Source organism: Rattus norvegicus, chromosome 1 (assembly GCF_036323735.1).
Source record: "Rattus norvegicus strain BN/NHsdMcwi chromosome 1, GRCr8, whole genome shotgun sequence".
NCBI lineage: Eukaryota > Metazoa > Chordata > Mammalia > Rodentia > Muridae > Rattus > Rattus norvegicus.
Window position 1 is genome coordinate 170,412,617 of NC_086019.1, and position 12,797 is coordinate 170,425,413.

Here is a 12,797-nt window from a genome sequence, read left to right on the forward strand (position 1 = left end):
ACCCAAATGCCTTGCCCCTGATGACTTTAATGTGCAGCATTGTTTATACTCATGGCTCACACAGCACACATTCCACCAGCAAAATTTGCTACTTATGTATCTAGTTATGGAGGCAGATCTTCCTGGTTGCTGCCACCACGGAGAGCTCCTAGGCAGCACCCCACGAGCAAACTTGAGCCTCGGGACCACAGGTAAGACCAACTTTTCTGCTGCAAGTGACCTGCCTGGTGAACACCAGACACAGGCCCACAGGAACAGCTGAAGACCTGTAGATAGGAAAAACTACACGCCCGAAAGCAGAACACTCTGTCCCCATAACTGGCTGAAAGAAAACAGGAAAACAGATCTACAGCACTCCTGACACACAGGCTTATAGGACAGTCTAGCCACTGTCAGAAATAGCAGAACAAAGTAACACTAGAGATAATCTGATGGCAAGAGGCAAGTGCAGGAACCCAAGCAACAGAAACCAAGACTACATGGCATCATCGGAGCCCAATTCTCCCACCAAAGCAAACACGGAATATCCAAACACACCAGAAAAGCAAGATCTAGTTTCAAAATCATTTTTGATCATGATGCTGGAGGACTTCAAGAAAGACGTGAAGAACTCCCTTAGAGAACAAGTAGAAGCCTACAGAGAGGAATCGCAAAAATCCCTGAAAGAATTCCAGGAAATCATAATTAAACAAGTAGAAGCCCATAGAGAGGAGTCACAAAAATCCCTGAAAGAATTCCAGGAAATCATAGATAAACAAGTAGAAGCCCATAGAGAGGAGTCACAAAAATCCCTGTATCTAGTTATGGAGAAGGCTGTTTCTACAAGAGCAGAAATTATCACTTGTCAGCAGTTATGAATATTGATGACAACCATGCAGAATATAATTAGTATTTATTGAATAATTCTTATTCTTTTGTCTTAGAAATTAAAATAGTGGGGGCTAAAGAGAATTTGAGCAATGGATTGGATAGATTTGCTTCTTAGAAAGCAAAGATACCATCAACTGTCATAATCATCATGGTTGACTTTTATTGAGCAAATACAATGCATAAGACAACATGCTACACATTTTGATTTTGTGTCTTTTTAGAAGATTCTCATCATCAAAATCTGAGACTTAATTTTGAAACTTTGTTATTAATGAAATCTTCTATTTCATTCTCTTAGAAAGTCTTTCTTATTACTGACATCTGGATGTTTAAGGTGGACTTTATTAACATGTAATATATGCCCATTAGACACTTCAATAGCCAAGTACAAGTTAACCAAGAGGAGATAATGTCAAGGCTTACATAACACATCAGGATTCTCCCATGAGGTTGATGTCATCTCAACTATGTTTTCTTTTGGTCACAGTAATCTTGAGAGTTCTTCCTCCCGGAGATGTATATATATATATATATATATATATATATATATATATGTTCACCTCTGTATTGTAAGTCCTGGTGAGTATATAAATGGTGCTTCCTGCAATAATATTGAACATTTCTCAGTATTAAGAGTTTGGATATTGGGACTGCTTTAAGACTACTCAGGAATTATATCCATTTAATTGTTATATATGTTTCTTTTTTCTCTCCTTTTGCTATACAAAATATATGAAGTTGAACTTCATCAACTTCCATTGTACATCAAGACCTCTCTCTTCAAAAGCACTTTAGAGTCTTTTTTTGTTGTTGTTTCTTTTTTTTTCCCGTTTTTTCTTTATTAACGTGAGTATTTCTTATTTACATTTCGATTGTTATTCCCTTTCCTGGTTTCCAGGCCAACATCCCCCTAACCCCCCCCTCCCCTTCTATATGGGTGTTTCCCTCCCCATCCTCCCCCCATTGCCGCCCTCCCCCCAACAATCACATTCACTGGGGGTTCAGTCTTACCAGGACCAAGGGCTTCCCCTTCCACTGGTGATCTTACTAGGATACTCAATGCTACCTATGAGGTCAGAGTCCAGGGTCAGTCCATGTATAGTCTTTAGGTAGTGGCTTAGTCCCTGGAAGCTCTGGTTGCTTGGCATTGTTGTTCATAAGGGGTCTCGAGCTCCTTCAAGCTCTTCCAGTTCTTTCTCTGATTCCTTCAACGGGGGTCCCGTTCTCAGTTCAGTGGTTTGCTGCTGGCATTCGCCTCTGTATTTGCTGTATTCTGGCTATGTCTCTCAGGAGAGATCTACATCCAGTTCCTGTCAGCCTGCACTTCTTTGCTTCATCCATCTTGTCTAATTGGGTGGCTGTATATGTATGGACCACATGAATATTACTCAGCTATCAAAAACAATGACTTTATGAAATTCATAGACAAATGGAGGGAACTGGACAATATCATCCTGAGTGAGGTAACCCAATCACAGAAAAACACACATGGTATGCACTCATTGATAAGTGGCTATTAGCCCAAATGCTTGAATTATCCTAGATGCACAAAACACATGAAACTCAAGGCGGCTGATCAAAATGCGAATGCTTCACTCCTTCTTTAAAAGGGGAACAAGAATACACTTGGCAGGGGATAGGGAGGCAAAGATTAAAACAGAGGCAGAAGGAACACCCATTTAGAGTCTTTCTTAACACTGGTGAATATTGAGGAGTGCTAGGGCGAGAAAGTAAGTGGAGTTGTGGCTTCATGTCTTCTCCACAGAACAGAGAAAAGCTTGGACATGTACAAATACATATAATGCAGAAAAACAGAATATATTAAAAGCAATTGTGAACTCAGTAGTCAAAAGCATTTCATGCATTTAGGTCCGTGCTTCCTGTGGGAGCACGAGGTGTTGAGCTTGTGCAGTCAGCAGTACATCGAGGACTGGCTGGAAGGGATGAATGGCCACAGCCACCACTGTCTCTCTCTCTTTTTTTTTTTTTTTTTTTTTTGGTTCTTTTTTTCGGAGCTAGGCAAGCGCTCTACCACTGAGCTAAATCCCCAACCCCCAACCACTGTCTCTTTCCCGCCTCGTACGTGCACGTGATCCATGCGCTGGAGTCTGGCCCCCAGCGTCTGAGAGCTCTGGCCCGCTATGCCCAGGTGCGGCCGGGTGGTTCCAGCCTCTGCCTGTCCTGTCGCCCACTGCCTTCCAGCCGCTGCTGCAGCTGCAGGTGTCGCCGGGTTCCTTCCAGCTGCCCCGCACTGGCTTTCCCTACGGAGGGGGCTCCCCGCAGCGGTCGCCTCAGCAGCTCTATGGTGTTTACCAGGCCTGCCTTGGCAGCGAGGATGACTGGAACGACGAGCAGGACGATAGCTCCACAGTGGCAGACAAGCCAGGAGCGTTGGGCAGCGGCGCCTACCAGGACCTTAACAGCAGGCGGTGGCCCGCCCAGCCGCTACCTTCTATCCACACGCTCGCACCTGTCGCTGGGCTCCCGCTGGGCTTCTGGAGCTAAGAGCTCCCGCCATGGTGAGACACAACCTCACTAGCTTCTCCACCTTCCTCAAGTAGGGCGGGGAGGCCTTCCTGCTGGGAGAGGCATCAGGCTTCATTAAGGATGGCGACAAGCTGTGCATGGTGCTGGATCCCTACGCCCCGAGTGTCAGGAGAATCCCTACCCCTTCCAGTGCACCATCGAGGACCCCACCAAGCAGACCAAGTTCAAGGGTATGAAGAGCTACATCTCTTACAAGCTGGTACCCACGCATACCCAGGTGCCTGTGCACAGGCGCTATAAGCACTTCTACTGGCTGTATGCGCTCCTGGCAGAGAAAGCACAGGAAGGGTCTGATCTGGTGGATGAACCACATGGCCAGCCCAGTGGGACGTCTTCCAGCATTTCCTGACCTGCCCCAGCAGCACTGATGAGAAGGCCTGGAAACAGCAGAAGGCTGAGAAGGATGAGATGGTGGGCCCCAACCTCTTCCTCACTCTGAGCATACCACCTGCCGCTGCCCTAGACCTGCAGGAGGTGGAAAGCAAGATCGATGGCTTCAAATGCTTCACCAAGATGATGGACGACAGCGGACAGCCGTTGCAGCTCAACCACACTGCCAAGGAGTTTGCACACAAACAGGTGACTGGCTTCAAGAATGAGTATCAGAAGGTGGGCCAGTCCTTCCCGAGCCTCAGCCAAGCCTTTGAGCTGGATCAGCAGACCTTCTCCGTGAGTCTGAATAAGGCCATTGCCTTTACTGGAGTCGCCTATGATGCCATCGTTGAACTCTTCGCTGAGTAGCCCAGGCAGGACCCAGTCCCAGTCATGGACTTGTTAGCACTATATCAGGGGCACCTGGCCAATTTCCCAGACATCATCCATGTTCAGAAAGGAGCTCTTACCAAAGTAAAGGAGAGTAGACAACACGTGGAAGAAGGGAAGATGGAGGTCTAAAAGGCCAATGGCATTCAAGACCGCTGTAACACTAGTTGCTTTGCCACGTTGGCCGAGATTCATCACTTCAATCAAATTGGAGTAAGAGACTTTAAATAACAGATGCAGCATTTTTTACAACAATATTTTTCCAAAAAGTGACCCAGAAGTTGGAGAAAGCTCGTCACAAATATAACAGCATCTAATAACTGCACATGGGACCGCGCACCTGTTTTCAGTTCAAGGATAATTTCTACAGCAGAACAAAAACTGCTTTCTAAGAGCTATTGCCAACTACAGGCGGTGATACAAGGACGGTTTTGTGTTCAACTGAAACTCGGCTGGATATATATAATTATGTAGGTGAGAAGCAGTTAATATGGTTATGTAGCAGAAACAGTACCACACTTTGTAACTAAATTATACTATGCATGCCTACACTACCATTGTAACTTTTGTAAATGGTTATACTATTTGCCTTATTGCTTTTGAAGTATGGGTATATTCGTGTGTACTTTATAGACCCCAAAGCCCATGAAGAGTCTCAAAGAAGCTGGCTGGGTAAAGCCTACTGAGGATGCCTTTTTAGTCTCATAGATAGAGATGACCTAAACTCAACCTACTCTGTTTACAAACTCCAACTAGAGCAGCTCTGCATCTTTGTGCCTTCAGACTGGTTCTTCTCTGTCCCACCTGTGTATGAGCCCCAACTTCTGATGGAAGGAGCAAAAGGTGGGCACTGGTGACAAGCCAATGAAAACCTCCCATTTTGGGGGGCAGGGGAAAGAATCAGTGGCCATCACTTTGCACAGGAAGCATCGCCTGGTAAGATGCTGGCAGTGACAGAAGCATGAGAAACTCGCTCTGCTGTCTCTGGATGTGAAGTCTCCTAGGAGAAAAGGCAGTGCACCGTATTCCCTTACACCTGTTTGTAGTACATGGCCTCGACTCCAGGGTCACACAGACTGGGCCTGAAGATTCCTACAATGCCCTTAGCACGTGGGGAAGAATCCAATCAGGGATAAAGTATAGAAGCAGTGGGTGACAACACACTCCATCTCTGTTTGGGGGAGGGTCTCCTGTCTTTTTTTTTCTTTTTTAGCTTGAAATTTTATTTTAATGTTCAGCTTTTTGTTTTGGTTTCAAATGGGTCTACACTATTAAGTGAATGATGAGACTCCACTGTGATTGACCCATTTACTTAATCAAAAAATTTTCAGAAATGTCTGTAAATTTCAGTGCTGTGCATGACAAGAAGTGCTGTTGGTTGATTTAAGGAGGGACCAGAAATAATTTCTTCTATTCCAGTACTGAAGGAAAAAATACTGATTTATGCTGTTTTTAAAAACTCAATATTGATAAAGCCCCCATCAGAAATTTAACCTTAAAAATTATTTTAAATATCATCTTACATTATTAGAAGGGAACTACAAATGACTGATAAATACCAAAAAGATTCAAAAGCAGTTTCATTTAAAAAGCACAAAGAGGTTCTGGTGTGAAATGCCCAAATCTCAAATGTTTTCTGTAGTTTCTGAGCTAAATAATGTGACTCTCGAGTTTACAGATGTAAAAGCTGTCCCTGAAGGCTGAGGAACTTGTATCTGCTGTCCCTGTGAACTACACTTGCACCACCCCAGAAACCCTGGTACTGATATGGTAGCTTGGGGGTACAGTCTCGGAGGGGGTGAGGCACAGTTACCCAACGGGGTTAGCTTGCAGAAAGACCAAAACAGAAAAGGAAAATGGTATAGTTACTTAACAGCACATTTACTCTCTACAAAGTAATCACATATGGGTTGAAATTTTAAGAGCAGATTGTGATCATTTTGACCTCCGGTCAAATCCTTGTACTTGAGAACATTGAGGCAGACGTGACATCACGTGGCGTTGCCTTTATTACATGCCCGTAGCACTGTTATCAAAAGCTGTGTTCTCTGAAAAAAGCAACTTCCTCTTGTTGACTGCAAACTACAGTTAGGTAAAGAAACCCATATATATTTAAAAATTAATTTTATTCCAGAATTTTGGATGTTATAACTTTGAATTGGCATTGAAGAAGCAAGCTCTCCTCGTTTCAAATGATTTGAACATTACATTTATTTGCCTCTTTGTTTGGATGGTGCTTTGATTCTTTTTATTTTATTTTATTTTTTTCATCATTCTTAACTCGGTATTTCTTATTTACATTTTAGTTGTAATTCCCTTTCCCGGTTTCCAGGCCAACATCCCCCAAACACCTCCCCTCCTCTTCTCTATGGGTGTTCCCCTCCCCATCCTCCCCCCATTACCACCCTCCCCCCAACAATCACGTTGACTGGGGGTTCAGTCTTGGCAGGACCAAGGGCTACCCCTTCCACGGTGCTATTACTAGGCTATTCATTGCTACCTATGAGGTCAGAGTCCAGGGTCAGTCCATGTATAGTCTTTGGGTAGTGGCTTAGTCCCTAGAAGCTCTGGTTGGTTGGCATTCGTGTTCATATGGGGTCTCAAGCCCTTTCAAGCTCTTTCAGTCCTTTCTCTGATTCCTTCAACAGGGGTCCCATTCTCAGGTCAGTGCTTTAATGATGTCATTCGCATACAGAATGATGCTGTATTCTGGCTGTGTCTCTCAGGAGAGATCTACATCCAGTTCCTGTCAGCCTGCACTTCTTTGCTTCATCCATCTTATCTAGTTTGGTGGCTGTATAAGTATGGGCCACATGTGGGGCAGGCTCTGAATGGATGTTCCTTCTGCCTCTGTTCTAAACTTTGCCTCCCTAATCCGTCCTAAGAGTACTTTGTTCCCCCTTTAAAGAAGGAGTGAAGCATTTGCATTTTGGCCATCCTTCTTGAGTTTCATGTGTTCTGTGTATCAACGGTAATTTGAGCATTTGGGCTAATAGCCACTTATCAATGAGTGCATAACATGTGTGTTTTTCTATGATTGGATTACCTCACTCAGGATGATATTATCCAGTTCCATCCATTTGCCTAAGAATTTCATAAAGTCATTGTTTTTGATAGCTGAGCAATATTCTATTGTGTAGCTGTACCACATTTTCTGTATCCATTCCTCTGTTGAAGGGCATCTGGGTTCTTTCCAGCTTCTGGCTATTATAAATAAGGCTGCTGTGAAAATAGTGGAGCATGTGTCTTTGTTCTATGTTGGGGCATCTTTTGGGTATAAGCTCAAGAGAGGTATAGCTGGGTCCTCAGGTAGTTCAATGTCCAATTTTCTGAGGAACCTCCAGACTGACTTCCAGAATGGTTGTACCAGTCTGCAATCCCACCAGCAATGGAGGGGTGTTCCTCTTTCTCCACATCCTCGCTAGCATCTGCTGTAACCTGCATTTTTGATCTTAGCCATTCTCACTGGTGTGAGGTGAAATCTCAGGGTTGTTTTGATTTGATTTGCATTTCCCTTATGAGTAAAGATGTTGAACATTTCTTTAGGTGTTTCTCAGCCATTCCACTTTCCTCAGCTGTGAATTCTTTGTTTAGCTCTGAACCCCATTTTTAATAGGGTTATTTGTCTCCCTGCCGTCTAACTTCTTGAGTTCTTTCTATATTTTGGATATAAGGCCTCTATCAGTTGAAGGATTGGTAAGGATCTTTTCCCAATATGTTGGTTGCCTTTTTGTCCTAACAACACTGTCCTTTGCCTTACAAAAGCTTTGCAGTTTTATGAGATCCCATTTGTCGATTCTTAATCTTAGAACATAAGCCATTGGTGTTTTGTTCAGGAAATTTTCTTTAGTGCCCATGTGTTCAAGACGCTTCCCCACTTTTTCTTCTATTAGTTTGAGTGTATCTGGTTTGATGTGGAGGTCCTTGATCCACGTGGACTTAAGCTTTTTCCAGGATGATAAGCATGGATCGATCTGCATTCCTCTACATGTTGACCTCCAGTTGAACCAACACCATTTGCTGAAAATGCTATCTTATTTCCATTGGATGGTTTTGGCTCCTTTGTCAAAATTCAAGTGACCATAGGTGTGTGGGTTCATTTCTGGGTCTTCAATTCTATTCCATTGGTCTATCTGTCTGTCTCTGTACCAATACCATGCAGTTTTTATCACTATTGCTCTGTAATACTACTTGAGTTCATGGATAGTGATTACCCCAGAAGTCCTTTTATTGTTGAGGATAGTTTTAGCTATCCTGGGTTTTTTTAATTCCAGATGAATTTGGAAATTGTTCTGTCTAACTCTATGAAGAATTGGGTTGGTATTTTGATGGGGATTGCACAGAATCTGAGGATCGCTTTTGGTAAAATGGCCATTTTTACTATATTAATCCTGCCAATCCATGAGCAGGGGAGATCTTTCCATCTTCTGAGGACTTCTTCAATTTCTTTCTTCAGAGGCTTGAAGTTATTATTATACAGATCTTTCACTTGCTTTGTTAAAGTCACACCGAGGTATTTTATATTATTTGGGACTATTATGAAGGGTGTCGTTTCCCTAATTTCTTTCTCGCCTTGTTTCTCTTTTGTGTAGAGGAAGGCTACTGATTTATTTAAGTTAATTTTATACCCAGTCACTCTGCAGAAGGTGTTTATCAGGTTTAGTAGTTCTCTGTTGGAACTTTTGGGATCACTTAAATATACTATCATATCATCTGCAAAGAGTGATATTTTGACTTCTTCTTTTCCAATCTGTATCCCCTTGATCTCCTTTTGTTGTCTGATTGCTCTGGCTAGAACTTCAAGAACTATATTGAATAAGTAGGGAGAGAGTGGGCAGCCTTGTCTAGTCCCTGATTTTAGTGGGATTGCTTCAAGTTTCTCTCCATTTAGTTTAATATTAGCTACTGGTTTGCTGCATATGACTTTTACTATGTTTAGGTATGGGCCTTGAATTCCTATTCTTTCCAGGACTTTTATCATGAAGGGGTGGTGAATTTTGTCAATGCTTTCTCAGCATCTAATGAAATGAGCATGTGGTTTTGTTCTTTCAGTTTGTTTATATAATGGATCACGTTGATGGTTTTCCGTATATTAAACCATCCCTGCATGCCTGGGACGAAGCTTACTTGATCATGGTGGATGATTGTTTTGATGTGCTCTTGGATTCAGTTTGCAAGAATTTTATTGAGTATTTTTGCGTCGATATTCATAAGGGAAATTGGTGTGAAGTTCTCTTTCTTTGTTGTGTCTTTGTGTGGTTTAGGTATAAGAGTAATTGTGGCTTCGTAGAAGGAATTCGGTAGTGCTCCATCTGTTTCAATTTTGTGGAATAGTTTGGAAAGTATTGGTATGAGGTCTTCTATGAAGGTCTGATAGAATTCTGCACTGAACCCATCTGGACATGGACTCCTTTTCGTTGGGAGAACTTTAATGACTGCTTCTATTTCTTTAGGAGTTATGGGGTTGTTTAAATGGTTTATCTGTTCTTGATTTAACTTTGGTACTTCGTATCTGTCTAGGAAATTGTCCATTTCCTGCAGATTTTCAAGTTTTGTTGAATATAGGCTTTTGTAGTAGGATCTGATGATTTTTTTAATTTCCTCTGATTCTGTAAGTATGTCTCCCTTTTCATTTCTGATTTTGTTAATTTGGACACACTCTTGTGTCCTCTCGTTAATCTGGCTAAGGGTTTATCTATCTTGTTGATTTTCTCAAAGAACCAGCTTTTGGTTCTGTTGACACTTTGTGTAGTCCTTTTCGTTTCTACTTAGTTGATTTCAGCTGTGAGTTTGATTATTTACTGCCTTCTACTCCTCCTTTGTGTATTTGCTTCTTTTTGTTCTAGATCTTTTAGGTGTGCTGTCAAACTGCTGATATATGCTCTCTCCTGTTTCTTTCTGCAGGCACTCAGAGCTATGAGTTTTCTGCTTAGCACAGCTTTCATTGTGTCCCATAAGGTTAGGTATGTTGTACCTTCATTTTCATTAAAATCTAAGAAGTCTTTAATTTCTTTCTTTATGTCTTCCTTGACCAGGTTTACACTGAGTAGAGCATTGTTCAACTTCAATGTATATGTGGGCATTCTTTCCTTATTGTTATTGAGGACCAGCTTTAGCCCCTGGTGATCTGATAGGATGCATGGGATTATTTCTATCTTTCTGTATCTGTTGAGGCCTGTTTTATGATCAAATATATGGTCAATTTTGGAGAAAGTATCATGAGGTAGTGATAAGAAGGCATATCCTTTTGTTTGTAGATAGAATGTTCTATAAATATCTGTTAAGTCCATTTGGTTCATGATTTGTCTTAGTCTGTCCATGTCTCTGTTTAATTTCTGTTTCCATGACCTGTCCATTGATGAGAGTGGGGTGTTGAAATCTCCTACTGTTATTGTGTGAGGTGCAATATGTGCTTTGAGCTTTAGTAAGGTTTCTTTTATGTATGTAGGTGCCCTTGTATTTGGAGCGTAGATATTTACGATTGAGAGTTCATCTTGGTGGATTTTTCCTTTGATGAATATGAAGTGTCCTTCCTCATCTTTTTTGATGAATTTTAGTTGAAAATCGATTTTATTCAATTTTAGAATGGCTATTCCAGCTTGCTTCTTCAGACCATTTGCTTGGAAAGTTGTTTTCCAGCCTTTTACTCTGTTGTAGTGTCTGTCTTTGTCTCTGAGGTGTGTTTCCTGTAGGCAGCAGAATGCTGGGTCCTCATTGCATATCCAGTTTGTTAATCTATGTCTTTTTATTGGGGAATTGAGTCCATTGATGTTGAGAGATATTAAGGAATAGAGATTGTTCCTTCCTGTTATATTTGTATTTGGATGTGAGATTGTGTTTGTGTGCTTTTCTTCTCTTTGTTTTGTTGCGAAGACGATTAGTTTCTTGCTTTTTGTAGGGTGTATCTTGGGCTTTACCATTTACTATCCTTTGTTGGGCTGGATTTGTAGAAAGATATTGTGTAAATTTGGTTTTGTCATGGAATATCTTGGTTTTTCCATCTATGTTAATTGAGAGTTTTGCTGTATAGAATAACCTGGGCTGGCATTTGTGTTCTCTTGGGGTCTGTATGACATCTGTCCAGGATGTTCTGGCTTTCATAGTCTCTGGTGAGAAGTCTGGTGTAATTATGATAGGTCTGCCTTTATATGTTTATATGTTACTTGACCTTTTTCCCTTACTGCTTTTAATATTCTTTCTTTGTTTTGTGCATTCAGTGTTTTGACTCTTACGTGATGGGAGGAGTTTCTTTTCTCGTCCCATCTATTTGGAGTTCTGTAGGCTTCTTGAATGTTTATGGGCATCTCTTTCTTTAGGTTAGGGAAGTTTTCTTCTATGATCTTGTTGAAGATATTTACTGGTCCTTTGAGCTGGGAGTCTTCACTCTCTTCTATACCTATTATCCTTAGGTTTGATCTTCTCATTGATTCCTGGATTTCCTGTAGGTTTTCATCCAGTAGCTTTTTCTGTTTTACATTATCTTTGACAGTTGTGTCGATGATTTCTGTGGAATCTTCTGCTCCTGAGATTCTCTCTTCTATCTCTTGTATTCTGTTGGTGATACTTGTATCTATGGCTCCTTTGGTTTTCTATATGCGGGGTTATTTCCCTTTGTGCTTTCTTTATTGCTTCTATTTCCATTTTTAATTCCTTCACCTATTTGATTGTGTTTTCCTGGAATTCTTTCAGGGATTTTTGTGATTCCTCTCTATAGGCTTCTACTTGTTTATTTATGTTTTCCTGCATTTCTCTAAGGGAGTTCTTTATGTCTTTCTTGAAGTCCTCCATCATCATGATCAAATGTGATTTAAAATCTACATCTTGCTTTTCTGGTGTGTTTAGATATTTGCTTTGGTGGGAGAATTGGGCTCCGATGATGCCATGTAGTCTTGGTTTCTGTTGCTTGGGTTCCTGTGCTTGCCTCTCGCCATCAGGTTGTCTCTGGTGTTACCTTGTTCTGCTATTTCTGACAGTGGCTAGACCGTCCTATAGGCCTTTGTGTCAGGAGTGCTGGAGACTTGTTTTCATGTTTTCTTTCAGCCAATTATGGGAACAGAGTGTTCTTTCAGGCATGTAGTCCTTCCTGTGTACTGGTATTCAGCTGTTCCTGTGGGCCTGTGTCCTGAGTCCACCAGGCAGGTCACTTGGAGCAGAAAAGTTGGTCTTACCTCTGGTCCTGGGGATGAAGTTGCTCCTGGGGGGCTGCTTTTGAGCTCTCCGTGAGGGCGGCAACCAGAAGGGCCTGCCCCGTCTTTTCCCGGGGCCCCTGTGCACCAGGGTCCCAGATGGCATTAGGTGTTTTCCTCTGGAGTCAGAAATGTGGGCAGAGTGTAGTCTCTTCTGGCTTCCCAGGCGTGTCTGCCCCTCTGAAGGTTTAGTTCTCCCTCCCATGGGATTTGGGTGCAGGGAGCTCTTGACCGGGTCCCTTCAGATCCAGGTGGTGTCTGGACCCCAGGGGACCTGCCGCTTGAGTGCCCCTATCTTCCTGTTCCCAGACGCCCTATACAGTTTTCTCTTGGGCCAGGGATGTGGAAGGGGTGGGTAGTATTGGTGGTCTCTCCCCCTCTGCAGTCTCAGGAGTGCCCACCTGTCTGGGCAGTGAACTCTCTCTCCCACAG

At 42.4% G+C, this 12,797-nt stretch overlaps 1 pseudogene; it reads left to right on the top strand.

Moving 5' to 3' along the window:
* The first annotated feature begins 1,886 nt into the window (after positions 1–1,886).
* On the top strand, positions 1,887–12,797 carry Snx18-ps1 (sorting nexin 18, pseudogene 1; annotated as a pseudogene).